Source organism: Ornithorhynchus anatinus, chromosome 7 (genome assembly GCF_004115215.2).
Source record: "Ornithorhynchus anatinus isolate Pmale09 chromosome 7, mOrnAna1.pri.v4, whole genome shotgun sequence".
NCBI classification, from domain to species: domain Eukaryota; kingdom Metazoa; phylum Chordata; class Mammalia; order Monotremata; family Ornithorhynchidae; genus Ornithorhynchus; species Ornithorhynchus anatinus.
Window position 1 is genome coordinate 9,702,718 of NC_041734.1, and position 18,319 is coordinate 9,721,036.

The 18,319-nt window shown below is 42.8% G+C and overlaps 1 protein-coding gene and 1 non-coding gene across 4 annotated transcripts in view; one reads left to right on the forward strand and one right to left on the reverse strand.

Moving 5' to 3' along the window:
* Positions 1–18,319, reverse strand: part of XKR4 (XK related 4) — a 272,001-nt gene that overhangs the window by 67,745 nt on the left and 185,937 nt on the right. The window lies entirely within an intron of this gene.
* Positions 3,849–3,986, forward strand: LOC114813508. Its single transcript, XR_003761225.1, has one exon. It is a non-coding gene; the product is annotated as a small nucleolar RNA SNORA7 (small nucleolar RNA).

Sequence of the window (18,319 nt, forward strand, 5' to 3'; positions counted from 1 at the left end):
GAATGAATGATGTTGAACTCTCTCAAGGAAGGCCTTAGTAGAGAATTTGCATATCAAAGGTGCTCAATAAATGTTACTGATTGAAGTTGAAATGAATGGAGCCATATCTGATTAATAATAATAATGATGATAATAGCAACAAGAACAACAATAGCATTGGGTAAACCCTAACTATGTGCCAAGCACTGTTAAGTTCTTGGGTGGAGATAAGATAATCAGGGCAGTTACAGGCCCAGGTGAGGCCCACAGTCTAAGAAGGAGGCCGCATACCTCCCTCCCCTCTCCCTAAAGAAACAGAGATGTGCTCAAGCCTGGAATTCTGCAGTTCATCAAGAAAGCAATGAGAAATCTATGGTTAATGAGAATGGAGACAGTACTGAAAGAAAAGCCCTTTAAGTTTTACTTACGGCTTCAGCCCCACAGTCTTCAGTTTCCTGGAATCATCTCATTTTCCCACCCTCTGCCTTTCTTGGCTGCTGGTCTTGCTTCTGTGAGTCATACATCCCACAGAAATCTTTTTTTAGAGGCGTTAAGGTCCCAAATTTTATTATATTCCACATTTACATTGTGCCTGACACCTGAATGTCTCATGCTCTACGTTATTTTTATGAACTGGGTGCTCCTCCAGATGGTTCTGAGAAATGAAGGAGGGTGTCCTGGTTTCAGAAAGGGGGCAACAGCTTCCTCAAGTAGAAAGAGTGATGAGACACCTCCCCACCCTACCGCCAAAAAAGAGACAGGCTCAGGGCCCTCTGGTGTCCCACCAGTTGATCTATTTGGTTCAGACGTTCCCAGACTCTTCTCATTGAGAGCATGATCTCCTTCAGTTGGAGGTGCCCTCTCTGGATAAGAGTAGAAGATAGTGTCTCAGGGGACCTCAAGGGGTGTTATGCTTTGCCAAACCCCTGCCTTAAAGGGAAGGAGTGGGGAACTTGGGGGACAGAGCCTATTCATTCATTCATTCAACAGTATTTATTGAGCGCTTACTATGTACAGAGCACTGGACTAAGCGCTTGTAATGAACAAGTCGGCAACAGATAGAGAGTCCCTGCCGTCTGATGGGCTTACAGTCTAATCGGGGGAGACGGACAGACAAGAACAATGGCAATAAATAGAGTCGAGGGGAAGAACATCTCGTAAAAACAATGGCAACTAAATAGAATCGAGGCGATGTACATTTCATTAACAAAATAAATAGGGTAATGAAAATATATACAGTTGAGCGGATGAGTACAGTGCTGAGGGGATGGGAAGGGAGAGGGGGAGGAGCAGAGGGAAATGGGGGGAAAAGAGGGTTAAGTTGCGGAGAGGTGAAGGGGGGCTGGTAGAGGGAGAAGGGGAGCTCAGTCTGGGAAGGCCTATGAAGCAAAGAGTTCAGGGTTGCAAACCAACATCTGTAAATGCACGAAGGGAAAATGGATGGTGTTGGCATTAAGGGGATGTAGAGGAATGCCATGGAGACAGGTCAGATGTTACCTGACTTTTAGTAGTTATAATAATAATAATAATGTTGGTATTTGTTAAGCGCTTACTATGTACAGAGCACTGTTCTAAGTGCTGGGGTAGGTACAGGGTAATCAGGATGTCCCACGTGAGGCTCACGGTTAATCCCCATTTTACAGATGAGGCAACTGAGGCACAGAGAAGTTAAGTGACTTGCCCACAGTCACACAGCTGACAAGTGGCAGAGCCGGGAGTCGAACCCATGATCTCTGACTTTGAAGCCCAGGCTCTTTCCACTGAGCCATGCTGCTTAGCAGTAGTTATGTTACATAATGAGTGCCCACTGGGGTGCAATGTACTGTACTAAACAGTTTGAAAATCACACCAGAAATAGAAAACATGTTTCCTTTCCACAAGGAACTTATACTCTAATGGGCAGACATAGAAATATTTAGACATGGGGTAATCACAATAAATTGACTATAGTCAAGCACACATAAGTGCTGGATAAAGCACCATTTCCTTCTCTACATGGCACTATCCCTGCAGACATGGGCACATTCAAACCAACACCAGAAATTTCTGGTGAAAACCTGCATTCAAAAAATAGTCTCAACGCTAGTGGCCTTGGTGACTGTAAGCTGAACAGTCCCAAGCCAGGAGATATAGGATCTGGTTCCTCAGCTCAGAGAAGACAGAAAAATGTGCATAAAGGAAATCTGACACTTTGTTTCTGATTGCTTTACATTTGCTCATTAAAATGTTCGAACCTCAAACGGGAGAGTACCTTTCATCTCCAGATTTCACGGTCAGTGGTGATGCCACCGGTTATTTGGCAATATCATAACCCAAGAAACTAGAGAAGGAAAAATGGGAGGACAAAAAGTGTGTTTCTTCCCCCAGCACTACACCCTGGCTTGGATGCACAGTAAATGTGAAATTCCCATTTGTTTCAATAGGAGGGAGCTGGATATTTGTCCAGCTATGCATGCTGTCACTTCGAAATTTTAGGGGCTTGTTGCTCTCACTTACGAACCACTGGGAGTGTGGGGAATTCTATGAAAACTGGATGAAGGGCAGCAGCTTAAGAAACTTGAAATAATTTTTATTAGAAGCTCATTCTAATGGAAGCTTTTTAGCACTTTCTGCTTGAGTCACTAGAGGTAGGAACTGGATGAGCAGAGTGTGGTTTCTCCTTTCGGGGAGATCCCAGTTCTCAATCTCTTAATCAGTGCGGAACTTAGTGAGTGCTTACTGTGTGCGGAACACTGTACTGAGCACTTTAGAGTGTATAATGCAGCAGGGTTGGTAAACACATTTCCTCCTCATGAGGAATTTATAGACTTGAGGGGGAGATGGATATCAAATAAATGAATTATGGATATGTACGTAAGTGCTGTGGGGCTGAGGGAGGGGTGAATATCAAGTACTTAAAGGGTACAGATCCAAGTGCATAGGCATAAGCAAAAGGGGGAGGAAGTAGGGGAAAAACAGTTTAATTGGGGAAGGCCTCTTGAACGAGATGTGATTTTAATATGACTTTCAAGGTGGGGAGAATGATGTCCATCATATACAGAAGGGGAAGGAGCTCCAGGCATTGAGATAGACGAGATTTAGGTACACTGAGTAGGTTGGCATTAGAGAGGCAAAGAGTGTGGGCTGGGCTATAGTAGGAAATCGGGGAGGAAAGGTAGGAGGGACATAGCTAACTTAGTGCTTTAAAGCCAATGGTAAGGAGTTTCTGTTTGATGTGGAGGTGGATCGGCACCCACTGGAGGTTCCTGAGGAGTGGGGAGAGGTGGACTGAATGTTTTTTTAAGAAAGGCGATCTGAGCAGCATAAACTACCTTAATTCCTCCTTCACCTCCTCGAGAGGCTACTTATTCTGAAATTAATCACGTCTGAATGTAACTACCTAAGTGGAGCTACCTGAGAAAGAGTTAATTTATACCCTTTTTAACCATCAAATCAATGCTCTTCTGGAATTTTTCATGCCAATGGCCACATAAATATAATAATAATAAAGATAATAGTCATCACAATCTTCAGCGTTAACTGTGCTGATTAAGAAGCAGAACTGTAGTCAGATGGGAGCAGATTGTGGGGGTAGGGTGGGCTAGTGATGGACTAGTGACTGTCGAGTCTTCCATCTGAAAGAAACTTAGTGGATCTTTCTGAAAGTTAAGAGGAAACTAACAATAGAAGCCAGCTACACTTTTGACTGATGGCAGTTGAAGTCATAACTGTAACTTCACACTTTTATGCTAGCAAATCTAAATATGAGAGAGAGTTTTGCTGTCTATAGCAATCAGAATTCCTTGCATTTTCTTTCTTCTCTGTCAGTTGCCTACCTGCTCAGCCTGGCCTCGTTCTTTTTTTTTTTTAATGGCATTTGTTAAGGGCTTCCCCTCTCAGGGTCGCACCTGGAGAGTTTCCAGTACTCTACCAGTCTTGACTGCGGGAGGGACAGGCAAGCAGATGCATATCTATTCCATTCCTATCTTGGGCAGTGGCTAGCGCCTGGAATGTAATCTGCTACAAGTCAAAACTCACCTGTTCTGGGCAGCAGCAGCATGGGAGAGAGTCAAGGGCGGAGACTCAGGTTTACGGCTCGGAAGGAGGCAGTGGTAAACCATTTCTGTACTTTTATCAAGAACACTCGGTGGATACACCAGAACAATTGTGGATGGAGGTGAGGTGCGTCCATGGCGTCACTATGGGTCAGAGACAACTAGACAGTATAACATAAATAAGAGCTTACCAGGTGCCAGGCACTGCATTAAGCACTGGGGTAGATATAAGATAATCAAATTGGACAGAGTCCCTGCCCCACATGGGGCTTAAAGTCTCAGGATGTCTTTTCAACTCCATCTCATAAGAAATACCCAAATTCACTTTGAAAGTGCAGAAGTGCCGTTCTCAGTTCCCGAAAGGGTTAAGACACAGACCGATGCTGACATCTCACTTCAGCCAAAAGCCCTTTTGCTTCAAGAAGCCATGAAGCCCTGTGAAGATATGTCTAAATCACCCACTCTGTTAGAGAATCAGGCTTCAGGACAAATAGCAACAGTCACATTCACCCCCTTTTGGGAGAAGGACAGTGATTTCACGAAGATGTCAAACCACATAAAACTGCAAAACTCCAGGCCATCAAAGAAAAAGGCTTCAGTAGCTGCTCTGCTAAACAAGAATGACATCTGAAAGTGTGCCTGAACCTACCCAGGGAGCAGAATAGTTTGATGCACAGACAAATGCCCTGGCAGCGTTTTTATGACCTTTCTGCGCCTCGAGATCCATTTTCCCCTCTCTCCTACAGCGACAGCCAGAAATCGATGACCAGAGGTATTAAGAGCTTTGGCCAAAGGCCGACCACTGAAAAATGGAGCAGGTTCTGGCTGAGCGGATTGGGGGAATTGAACCATTAGACCGGGGACGCATTGATCATGTAAATTAAAGTTGTAAGGATTGGATTGAAAAGTTGAATATGCACCCAGTAATTGACCCATGTGAATATTTTGTCTTCTGTAGATTGAAAACTAGACACTTGGGTCCAGGAGAGAGTAAGTCCTCTTTCTACCGTTCTCCATTCTCACCTCTCTCAGGCCCCATTGCCCAGCCCTGCCATTCAGCCACAACCACCTGTCCCCTTGCCACCCAGTCTAGCTGCCCGTCCCTTGTCCTTTGGGAAAGCTGCCTATCCTGCCCATCCTCTACTCCCCAGGCCAGCTTCCTGGATGCTCAACCCCTGCCACCAGGCCTAGATGTCCATCCCCTGGTCTCCGGATCAGCTGCCTAGCTGCTCCGCCTCTCCTGTCTCAGTGTAAACCTTTACCCGCATTTTACAATCAATCAATCAACCGCATTTCCTGACCTCTTATTATGTTCAGTGCACTGCAATAAGTACAACAGAATTTACAGATGAAAACTGAGGCAGAGAGAGATTAGATGTCACGTGTAAGATCACTCAGTAGGCTAGTGGGAGAACTGAGATTAGAATAGTAAGAATAACAATAATTGTGCTATTTGCCAAGCCCTGAGGTAGATAAAAGATAATCAGGTCAGACACAGTCCCTTTCCCACATGGGACTGACAGTCTAAACAGGATGGAGAATGGGTATTGAATCCCTATCTTACAACTGAGGAAACTTAAGTCCAAAAAAGTTAAGTGATTTGTCCAAGGTCACACAACAGGCAAATGGCAGAGCAGGGATTAGAGTCCATGTTCTCTGACTCTCAGGCCCATTGTCTTTCCATTAGGCCACACTCCTCCTTAGGCCTTCTGACTACCAACGTCATGCTCTTTCCACAAGATGTCTTTACCTCCCATTTACAGACAAGAGCAATAGATTGATTGTACTGCCTTGTATTTCATTTGAATTGTGCCTTCAATTCCCCCTTTTCAGTGCTGAACACCACATTCTTCTTAATCCCAACATAACCTACATTTCTCCATTGTCATGTGCTGTATATAAAGATTTTAAATGTTCAAGTGTTTCTGTACCGATCCTTGCTCATAAAATGTATAAATGTACACAGCAGAAGCTTGGGAGTCAGAGGACATGGGTTCAAATCCCTGCTCCACCACTTGCTTGCTCTGTAGCTCTGGGCAAATCACAGCATCTCGGGGCCCTCGGTTTCTTCATCTATAAAATGGGGATGAAATACCCGTTCTTTCTCCCTGAAGGCTGCGAGCCCCAGGTTGGACAGGAACTGTGACTAATCCACGTGTATTGTATCTACTCCAGCGCTTAGTTCAGTATATGGCACATAGTAAGCGCTTAACCACTACCATAATTATTATTAACATATCTTTGTGCTTTCTTCTTTGAGATGTTAAGATTCATGAAAGCAAGGGACCACGCCTCCTCCCCGCTCTGTAAGCCTCCAAATCACCTGGCACGGTGCCATTGTTTAGAACTGCATTTGGCGACAGTGATGGCAACTAATGTGGCTTTCAACACCATCACTTTCTGGGTGAAAAGAAAGAGAGGTTTTTGGAAAAAGACTCTAATCTCCTGCACTGTACAAACCTATTCTCCTGGGTGAAGCCTGCTGCCCTTTCATCTACTGAATTGGATGGAAATTCAAGGAGAGAAATGAAGTATTTAAGTATTTCAATGGGAATTTTCTTTGCCAGCTGCTGAGAGCTGATTAGGGAGTTTAAACATTCGATTACTCAGAATGACCCTCACAGCAGCAGCAGCCGCAGCAGAGTTGTGGGTCCAAACTAGTGTGTATTTCTCAGTGCCTTCTCCCCATGTTTTCTTAAAAAACCCCCCAAAAAACTAGATACTCAGGTTTCAAGACGCAGGTGTTCCTTTCTGATTTAATCTTTGACTGGAATTTGGCAGCAAAGGACTGCCATGGGGGAATCTGTTCAGCCTATAACCTAAACGGTGTGTATCCATAACCAGAGACCTGTGTTGAATGGAAATTTAATATCGGGCATAAACTTAATTCAAACTTTGTGACGGGAAACCATCGTCAAAAGATGCTCGGTTAAAGCTTTGGTAAACCTGACCATTCTAAGTCACCAGACATGCTCAGAAGGCCAGGCTTTGATTGTGATGAAGAAAATGTCACCACCAGTAGCCTGTTAGCATCGGGCTGATCAAACCCCAAATGGACTGAGATTCTTAGGTCATGTTGCATGCTTGGAACATGTTGGGGTTTTCTTCTTGCCGGTAGGCAGCCATCACAGAAGGGAAATCATATTAAAACAGAATGTTAACCTCACCAACCCAAGAAGCTATGGATTGCTTCCCTGTAAATGGCTCAACCCCAAAATGAGAAATTTAGGAATACCATTTGATGTTTTTTTAAAACTCTATAATAGGTAACAGATCACACTGAGGTTCTAATAGCAAAATTTGTAAAGGCAATGGGGCAAAGAAAACTGTTTTCCAGAAGAGTCAAATAGACTGTACACATTTAAATCCATAATGAAATATGATAAAAATAAACAAAATTAAATGAGAATTAAGATAGCTGTTATTAATAATAATTATGGTATTTGTTAAGCGCTTACTGTGTGCCAGGCACTAAGTGCTGGGGTAGATACAAGATTATCAGGTTGGATATAGTCCCTGTCCCACATAAGGCTCACAGTCTTAATCCCATTTAACAGACAAGGGAACTGAGGAACAGAGAAGTCAAATGATTTGCCCAAGGTCACACTCCTGATAAATTGCAGAGCTGCAATTAGAACCCAGGCCTTTATGACTCCCAGGTCCATACTCTATCCACTAGGCAATACTGTCGCTCTCTTAGGACTATTACCCCCATACTAAGAAGAGGAAGCTGAGTCCAGATGGATGCAAGATTCAGATTCATATCTTCCTATGCCGGGATCCCCTTCCCTGTAGGCTCTCTCTAAGATTTGAAAATAAAGCTCTTTGTAAATTATGCTCAAAGTTAAATAGAACTGAAAAAGACAACTACTCCTAAAGTTTGAAAGCATCTACAACTTTTGATTTTTTTGTGGGAAGAGCTCACCTTGCCTAGCTCTTAGTACAGCACTCTGAACACAAACACTCAATAAATACCATTGATTGATTAGTCTAATAGAGTGGAGAAGGGTGTGAAGTTGGGGTCACAGGTAGCCAAGTGACAGCCTTTAAAATCTCATTTGGTTCTACTTTCATGCTGCTCCCTTCCTCTGTGGCCACCCTCTCTTTTATGTCCCCTGTATTCTGCCCTTCTTGACTCTAGCTGATCTTACTCCCTGAACATATCTCCTCAATCAATCGTGGTAATCAATCAACTGTACTTTTTGAGCACTTATTGTGTGCAGAATACTGTACTAAGCTCTTGGGAGAGTATAGTATAACAGAGTTAGTAGACACGTTCCGCTTAAAGTTGAAATGGGGAGACAGACATTACCATAAATAAATAAATTACAGATAGTACATAAGTGTTGTGGGCCCGAGGGAGGGGTGAATAAACAAAAATGCAGCCTGCAGAAAACCACATCTCATCCCCTTTTTATCATCCTCAAATTGTATGCTGGCAAACTTTTGATCTTTCCTTTGAAAGAGTGTCTATAATGTTTATTGTAGAAAAGTTCCTTGAAGGCAGGAACCGAGTCTTTTAGTTGTATTTCAGTGCCCAGCATAACATCATTTATTAGGGTGTTAAATAACTACTAAACACACACACACAAACACTCATACAAAGCTATCCTTCAATTTAGAAGATGGTATTATTCATAATGAGATCCTAGCCAGGAGAAGAACGTAGCTGAAAAGACATATGGCGGACTGGTACACCCTCTTTGGTGTGGAAGAATAAAGCTAGATCCTTGGTGCGCTAACAGGTTTGTTCTCCAGCTGGCCTGTATCTGTCTTCAAGACTGTCTCCGGGTGTTGCGATCCTCACAAAGCCCTTGCTCAAAGACTGCAACCCCAATCTAACCAAGAGGGTCTGCTGCATTGGTCTCTCAATGGTTTACTTTGTTTTCTAATGGTATTTGTTAAGTACTTAATATGTGGCAGAAACTGTATTAAGCACTGAGGTAGAGATGAGCTAATCACTTGTCCCACATGGGGCTCACAGTCTTAATCCCCATTTTGTAGTTAAGGTAACTGAGGCACAGAGAAGTGAAGTGACTTGCCTAAGGTCACACAGCAGACAAGAGACAGAGCTGGGATTAGAAATCGAGTCCTTCTGACTGCTGTTTTGTTGCATTATTTGACACTGCCATACAATGCCTGGGAGGGGAGGGAGGGGGAGTCTTAGGCTTCCCCTGAGGATTATGCTGTCACCGCCATGGGGAAATCAGGTTTTTCTCTAGAGACGGTTGCTTTCTCCCAGGATCCTTCCCTACAGAGAAGCAGTGTGGCGGGGTAGGAAAGAGCACATTTCTGGGAGTCAGAGGACCTGGGTTCTAATCCCAGCTCTGCCATGGGTCTGCTGAGTGACCTTGGGCAAGTCATTTAACTCCTCTTTATCTTAGTTACTTCATCTGTAAAATAGGAAATTAATCCTAGTCCCTCCTACTTAGGCTGTGAGCTCTATTTGGGGCAGGGGCTGTGTCCAACCTGATTAACTTGTATCTATTCCAGTGCTTAGAACATAGTAGGCACATAGCAAGTGCTTAATGAGTACCATAACTATTACACAGAAAGACACCATGAGCTTGGTCACATGGGAATATCCTTATCCTCCTTTATCCACTGCAATATAAGGCCAAAAGAAGGAGTAATTTAAAGTTGGAAATGAAATCTAGAAATGTTGCTTCTTCCCAGGCTGAAATTATAGTCTTTCTTTCATCTAGGTGTTCTTTGCAGCGCTCTTTTATAGCTCAGAACAATTTAAAATATGAACAATCATAAGTGCAGGGAAACTCACTGTTTATGTACTTTGCATACGGTACGCTGTGCTGCTCTTAAAAACTAAAACCATATCTATATCTAAAATCCAAAAGTTCAAGTTAGGTGGATTTTAATTGATGACAGAGAAGAACCTGGGAGTTAAAATGAATGTTCTTTTCCTAAGGAAAACCTAGGCAAAATAACAATTTAATTATCATCTTTCTAATTCAGGAACATCTTTGTTAGCAGCAGATGGAAGATGAGGTAGAAAAAATAGGGCTCTTCTGTAGCTCTATATGCTAAAATATTGTAATGATCAACATGAAAAATATTGAACTAGAATTAGAGTATAATGAAATTCCCAAACTGAAATATTTACTGTATTGATCCAAAACAAAGTTGAACCTGGATTTAAGATGATCCCCTTAAAAAAAAATGATGCTTCAGAAGAGAAAGTAGGTCTTCCTAGAAGACTCCACGAAGGACAGCCGTCCTTTCCAATGCATACCGTCTCCCAAATCTTCACTCCCACATATATTTGATATCCCCTCTCGGGAGCGCAGCTGGAGAGTATGCAGTTCTCTACTGGTCTCGTCTATGGGAGGGAGAGTCAGCAGAAGCATTTCCACTCCCCCATTCCCAGCTTGGGCAGTGGCTAGCGAGTGGAATGCAATCTACTACAAGTCAAAACTCACCTGTGCTGGGCAGCAACGGCATGGGAGAGAGTCGAGGGTGGAGACTCAAGTTTACTGCACATAAGGAGGCAATGGTAAACCATTTCTGTATTTTTACCAAGAAAACTCTACGGATCCACTACCAGAACGATTGCAGATGGAGGTGGGGCGTTCTGGGAGAGATGTGTCCATGGCATCGCTATGGGTCGGAGACGACTCGACGGCATAAGGCAATTATATAGTCAGCCGTAGAATTGGGTGGGGGGCACAACCAATCCTGATTAAAGGCCAAAATCTTGGGGGAGGGGGCAGAATTGGAAGCCTTGCAGTTTGTGTGGAAGTTAGAGTTTTGGAGTCCCTGGGAGATGGATTCTTTTAAATCCCTGGGCCTAATGAGAGTTGAAGTCTGAGTCCTGGAAGGGATTTTCTCTTAACTATTGTGTCTAAAGTGACAATTTTTTAGGTATTAAAAATAGAACAAAGATTTCATTGTGGTTTGGGAGCAATGTGGTTTAGGAGTTCTTATAAAGAATATGTTTATAAATACAAAATGTATACATAACAAATCACAATACAGCTCCCTCCAAACTTCCTTTCTAATCCATCACTCTGTCATTGGAAATACCAAAAACTTATACAATTCCCTAACAAGGATCTTAACTTCCTTCCGACATGCTATTTTAAACTATATTTCACACTTTTTGCTGAACTAGTCAAATTCAAATGTATATTGAACCCACCTGCTCTGCCAGTCCCCAGTTCCTAACCATCATCATACGTAAAATCCAGAAATATGTAATACATTAATTGTCGACAGCCATGGCTATGTAAGCCCTGCCCAAATATAAATCCAATCACTGAAGGGAATTCAATTCCCTCCCCGCCCCATTTTTGCCACCACAAACTGAAAGCCAACCTCTCTGCTCTACCTGAAAGGGCAGAGAATCTTAGCTCTTCCCCCCGCTAAGATTTTAGGATAATAAATCTTGCATCATTTTTCAAAAAAGTAGATAAACTTTAAAAAATGGTACCCTGAGAGAGAAGGGAGTTCAAAGGTGTGTAGAAGTATTCAGAAAGACGACCTAATATATGGTGCTCTCTGAGGAAGAAAAGAAGGCTGTCGGTCAACGTACATTGGACAACTTTTGCAGGGAAGTTGAAAAATCACTACCACATTCAGCAGAACAAGCCTAAGCTTCTGCAAAGACTAATACTGACATTACATCTCCGTATTTAATGTGATGCTCTGAATGACTTCAAGAGATTAAACAATAGTTTAGTATATTTACCGTTACAGAATATTGGCCGGAAAGGAATTCCTACTATTTTTCTAGAGATTCTGGAATGGGTTACAATTCGTAACATAGTCTATGGGAAAACATACCCCAAAGAACCGCCATTCATGGTACATCCATGTTTTCAAGGAACATACTATTGGCTATATTGTGGGATATGCCTGCATTTATCTGAAAGGAACTTCTCTCTTTGGTCTCTTGGGATGAACCTTTATAGATATGTCAAAAGACTGACAATGCTTCACCATAAAGACCCATCCCAAACAGAGGAGCGACACATATAAGAAATAGCTAGAAAAGCAATTCTCAGAAATCTCTTACTCTAGCGGAACCTGGGGGGATTTTCAAGGGGTGGGGTGGGGTTGGCAGAGTGGTGTAAACCTGTAATTGACTGGTATTTGTTAAGTGTGCCAGGTGCTGTACTAACCACAGGGGTAGCTACAAGATAATCAGGTCAGACACAGTCCCTAACCCACATAGGGCTCGCAGTCTTCATCCCCATTTTATAGATGAGGTAACTGAGGCACAGAGAAGTTAAGTGACTTGCCCACGGTCACACAGCAGACAAATGATGGAGTTGGGATTAGAACCTTGTACTCCAACTCGCAGGTGCACGCTCTTTCCACTAAGCCATGCTGCTTCTTTTCAGGGTTATCAAACAGCAATAAAACAGAGAATCTAACCCAATTCACATAAAAACATTTTGGGGTCTAAGCCACATGGCTTTTATGATTAAAAAGGTATGGCATGACTAAAGAGGTGTACTAGACAAACCATTTGATTAAACTCCAGCCGGTCAGCCGACAGTGAAGCTACTGCCTCCATCTCAACTGGAAAGACATCCCCAACTGCATTTTCAATCTCCATCCATCAGAATGGGCAGCTAGCCCTGCTCTGAGGTACCACTCTTTGCTGCAGAAGCCTCCGCATGCAACTTGCATAACACCAACTAGAACACTCTAATGAGCCCTGGGCAAAGATTTCTGAGCAAGTTCTGGGTCAGAGAGAGGGAATAACCAAATATCAGCATTCTGGATGGTATTAGGAACCATTAGGAACCTAAGCTATAAATCTCTTTCCTCAAAGTAACAGGAGCCAAGGAGGGGATGGATTGGGCTCTCGAAGGGTGGATCCCCCCACACTTAAATTATCCCTCAAATGTCTGCTGTATTCAGATCTTCGCTCTACTGCTAATTTATTTGTCTCAAAGCAGACAGGGTGGCGCAGCGTCAGAAAGGAAAGAAGTTTTTACTAAGATGTGACACACAAAATGAATCATTTGGAACCTAAGGAGTACCCAAAAGTTGAAGAGTCATTGCTGGATTTGAATATGTCCAACTAACGAAGCAGATATGAAGTGGGGAGTGAGGTTTTCCCTTCTCCACACTCCTCACTGTGAAGGCAATTAGGAGAGAAAGGATCCAGAAGGAAATATTGATGTAAGAGTCTGGCCCAGAAAATCATTGGCTCAAACAGAAGCAGATTCAGGTTAACGTTTGAACTATGTTAACTTTTTTTTTTTTGGTGTTTCTCTACTTTTTTTAACACTCCTTTTGGTCCTAAGGGAAGTGGATTGGGGCTGGGGTTGATCCCAGCAATCTGAGCCTTGGGCCTCAGCTCACCCTCCTAATCTCAGGATGAGTCATTTGGGATGATGGGAGGAGGTTCGTTGTGGGCAGGGAATATGTCTATTATATTGTACTCTCCCAAGTGCTTAGTACAGTGCTTTGCACACAATAAGGACTCAATAAATAAGTATAACTGAATAAATGCATGAGGGTGTCGTTTTGCTCAGTCATGCCCTATGCCTATCTCCACCAAAGTTCCACGCTCAGTCCAACTGACCGTTTTTGTCCTCTTCCTCCCAACCCCCACCATCATCCTTGGGCCTCTCACCTCTGCCCCATTGTTCCCCTTTTCTCTCCGCTCCTTCTGGATACCTCTGTATGACTCTGGTGGCAGCAGCCTTTCAAAGTGATGACTACTGGTCTCGGCTGATCACCCTGCCTCTAGTCTTACATTTTTCCAGTCCATACTTCACTCTGCTGCCCAGACCACTTTCCTAAAGAGATGTTCTGCACACTTCTCACCATTCCTTAAAAACTCCAGTGGTTATCCATCCCTCTCCTCCTCAGGCAGAAACTCCTGATAATTGGTTGTAGGGCATTCGATTAACTCTTTCTCTTTTCCATGTCCACTTTCTTCTCCCACTCTTCATTTCTCTCAAGCGAATCTACTCATTGTGCTTCAGTCTCATTTCTACCATTGCCATCCTTCTGCTCACATCCTTCCCTGAAACTCCTGCCCCCTGTATATATGACAGAGCACAGCTTTACTTATCACTTTCCTCCTCATCACAACCCTTCTGAAATTACCTCTCCTTCAGAAGGCTATCCTTAAGTAATCTCCCACCTTCCCACTTTATATCTTCAACTCCCACCTAGGCACCTAACAATTTACAAACCCCCATGTATATTACATAGAGGAGGAAGTGATAGAGTATCTAAGAAATTCTGTCACTTCGTCCTCTATGTAATATACAATGTATCTGTCTCCCTCATAAGCCTGTAAGCTCTTGTCTGTTGTGTGGCCTTGGGCAAGTCACTTAATTTCCCTGGACCTCAGTTACCTCATCTGTAAAATGGGGATTAAGAGGTTTCCAGGGCATAGTCTCTCTCTTTCTCTCTCCTTCTTTCCCTCCCTTCACTCCTCCTTTCCTCCTTCTCTCCCTTCCTCAGAAAAGTGGAGTTAACTGAGAAGATGGAGAGGCCATACTTTCAGTAGCAGGTTGCAGAGGAACTGCAAATGTACTTCAGTCTTTGCTTTCAATGTACACAGTAAACAAGAATGGCACATGTCAATAACCAAATACAAAAGAACACAAAAAACCCACACTGACAATAGGCACTTTCCATTAGGGCTGATCCCAGTCCTTATTCTGGCTTATTTGCTGATTCTGACCCAATCTTTTCTTTTAAACTATCATTTTTCCCTTTCAGTGAGGAATGAACCACCCCAGTGCTTCTGGGTGACAATTGCCAGTGAGATGGTCCTGAATGATGCTGCCTCACTAAACTTCTTCAGATCTCCATTTACCCTGTACTTTCAAAGTATGACAATCAGACTCATCCTATAAGACACAGGCCAAATGGTTACCATTTATTCTTTTAATTACCATTCCATCATCTATTTATGCCTATTTGGCTTCTCTAGCAGATGGTAAGCCTCTTGAGGTAGATATCACATCCCATTTTTTCCTGTATGCCTTCCAAGTGCCTTCTGCAGTGCCCAGCACTGAATAGGTGGTTGATATTGACAAATCTGCAGGAACTGTAGAGGCCGAATATCAGTATAGTTACGGTATTCCTCTGATGTGCCCCAGAGAAGGCACTGTGACAAAAATGCCTCAGGTCAAGAAGAAGAGAATCAATTTTCCAAAAACCTGAAAAGAGCATTATTTTTTGGGTGCCATATTCACATCCAGACAAGGCTAATGCATTTCTTTCTCTTGAGCCAAGATTCTAGTCAATGGGAAAGGGGAATAGTTAAATTCCAGACTATAGGCTCCTTGTGGGCAGGGAATATGTCTACCAACTCTGTTATAGTTTACTCTCAGAGGTGCTCAGTAGGATGCTCTACATGCAGCAAGCACTCAATAAATTTGATAGATTTACTGATTGACAGAAGCCCTAATTCCTTTCTCTTTCATGTTCTCAACCTCTAGGACCTCTGCTTTCCCAGACAGGTCAGACCTTCATACGCTCCTCTTTCACCAAATCACATTTTCCCAGAGCTAAGAGGTGTGGAGATCCATTCACTGCAAGATGGACAATAATACTGAACAGTGAAACTATTATCAGTGGTATTTATTGAGTGATTTACGTGCAGAACACTATACTAAGCACTTGGAAGAATACAACAGAGTTGGCAGACACATTCCCAGCCCACAAGAGCTTACAGTCTAGAAAGAAACTTCCTATTGAATCAGCAATTACAATAGAGGGAACCACAGCCTGCAAAGATGTCGATCTGTTCGATCATTATTTGAATGAATCCCTTTTCAATTTATCTGTATCCAGCCCATTAGTCGGGAGAGTGGGATTTTTTTTTAAGCCTTTAATCAGTGCTTTGTGTGAGGTGTGCTAAGTAGGTCCTGGAGACAAACAGGCACAAGGATAGATCAGAGCTGGAACTCTCTTTTCTAGCCCTGTCAGGCCTTTAGTGTAGAGAGAAGGAGAGAGAGGGAAAGAGACAGAAAGAGAGAGAGAGAGAGAGAGAGAGGCCTGCAGTAGGGACTCTGGGGTAAGCCAGTAATGGAATAGGCTTGATGCTTGGTGGACTGAATAATGAGGTAGTGATGCAACACAATTGCCTGTTCCTAGTGACTTGCCCCCAAGGATTTGGATGTAGCTAAATTTGATATGATGAAGCGGCTTAACTAGTATTGCGGGATTATTTGCTTTTACCTGCTCCGGTGAAACAGACATGAATTTGGATGCCTTGACACTTCATTAAGCTCAGACAGTTTTTTCAGCATTTCATTTCTGACAGAGGCTCTTACTTCTCGGCACGCCTTCCAATCCCGTATTTGGGAAATAACTGCTAATGGTAAATGGATGAGGAAAATTTAACATTGAGAAATTCCAGAGTATGGCATGACACAGGGGCTTCTGTACATAACAATTCACATGATGTAATTGTCTCATTTCCTTTTATTCCCATATGGTGGCTTGTGATTTTCTTTCCAAATTCATTTCTTCTCCTTTTCTATCCTTTCTTTTCTTTCCTCCTTACTGTAAACTTCTCAATCCTTCCCACTCGATACTTTTCAAACATACTCTGGTTAGGTGGCTCACACCCTATTATTTTTGGCAGGGTTGTTTTACTATCATTGAACTGAACCCCTGATCACTCTGAGTTTTCTTATTTGGAGATGATGTCCCCAAACCTTTTCATCCCCTCCTCAGCATTCTGAAAACTGTCATATATTTCCTTTGTTAGTTACCCTTCCAGTAACACTTTAAGTCTGCATTTCCAAAGATTTGGCAGAATGACCCAATCATCCTGTCTTATGTGTGAGCCCTAAACATGGTATTTTAGATGCAATCCACCTAACAAGCAACACCCTCAATATTTCTAGCAATGCTTGGTACAGCACCTGCAGACACTCTCATTTTAACTACAATCTTACAACCTCAATCCAGCCAGAAAAATAAGGATATATTGATATAGGGTTTGGTTACTTCACATCTCACACTGATATACAGATTACATAGTAAAACTAGGTAGTGCAAAAGGAAGGTCCATTTACTCTGTTCGTGTTGTGCAAGGGAGCATGACTTTTTAACCTTTCTTTTTTTGAAAGAATTATACCAGTAGCCCCATCTTGTAGCACTGGATATAGTTGATATTCTATAATATAATTCTGTATAGTTGAATATAATTCTGAATATAATTCTGTATAGTTGATAATGATGGTATTTGTTAAGTGCTTACTATGTGCAAAGCACTGTTTTAAGTGCTGGCAGGGATACAAGGTAATTAGGTTGTTCCACGTGGGCTCACAGTCTTAATCCTCCTTTTACAGATGAGGTAACCGAGGCACAGAGAAGTTAAGTGACTTGTCCAAAGTCACACAGCTGACAAGCGGCGGAGCTGGGGTTAGAACCCATGACCTCTGACTCCCAAGCCCTTGCTCTTCATTGAGCCACGGCTCTTTAGGCTAGTTATCTGTAATTGGTTTATTCATCCACTTGTGTTTCTCACCTGTCTTTTTTACCTTATTCAGTCTATCACCTACTTGTCTTCCCCACCTCTCCATTATTCTTTAAGCTCCTCAAAGACAAAACGGGTGTCTTTCAGTATGTTCTCAAGCCCCTAATAGAGTGCTCTGTACACAGTAGGTACTTGATAAATACTATTTATGGCCATGAGGAGAACCCAATATCAAGAATTAAACAAACATTTACTGTGACTTGGCAAACTTTAGAGAGACCCAACAATTATCTAGAACAAACAGAGTAACCTTATCTTTTCTCAGTAAACCAAACCTGACAGAGGAAAGAGCCTGGTGGGCAGTAGGCTGCCGCAGCCTTTCTGCTCAACTTTCTTGCCGGGATGATGAAAACCAAATTATTTTACCCTGGACCAGAATGTTCTAAATGAAGAAATTATTTCCTAAATGTGAGTTGGGCACTTAAGAGGGCGAGGAGATGGGAGAAGAAGAAGTGGAGCATAAGCTGTCGCTGCTTGTTTCATGAAAGAATCCACTGAGCGGGGTTGTCAGAGTAGAGTGGGACTCTGAAGAGAAAGAATCAATTCTAATTTAATTGATATACCTGAATGTTTCACTCCAGTCCATGATGCAGCCACCTTGGAAATGGAACACACCCACAGTGAAACCTGCCTATTAGCTTATTCCCTTACCCTGCCTCTCTTCAAAGAAGTACTGTGAGCACTGATGAGGCCTCAAGTGCTCCAGGAAGCAGCAGGCCCTAGTGGAAGCAGCACGGGCTTGGGAGTCAGAGGACCTGAATTCTAATGGCGGCTCCACCTCTTGTTTGCTACATGACCTAGGGCAAGTCATTTAACTTCT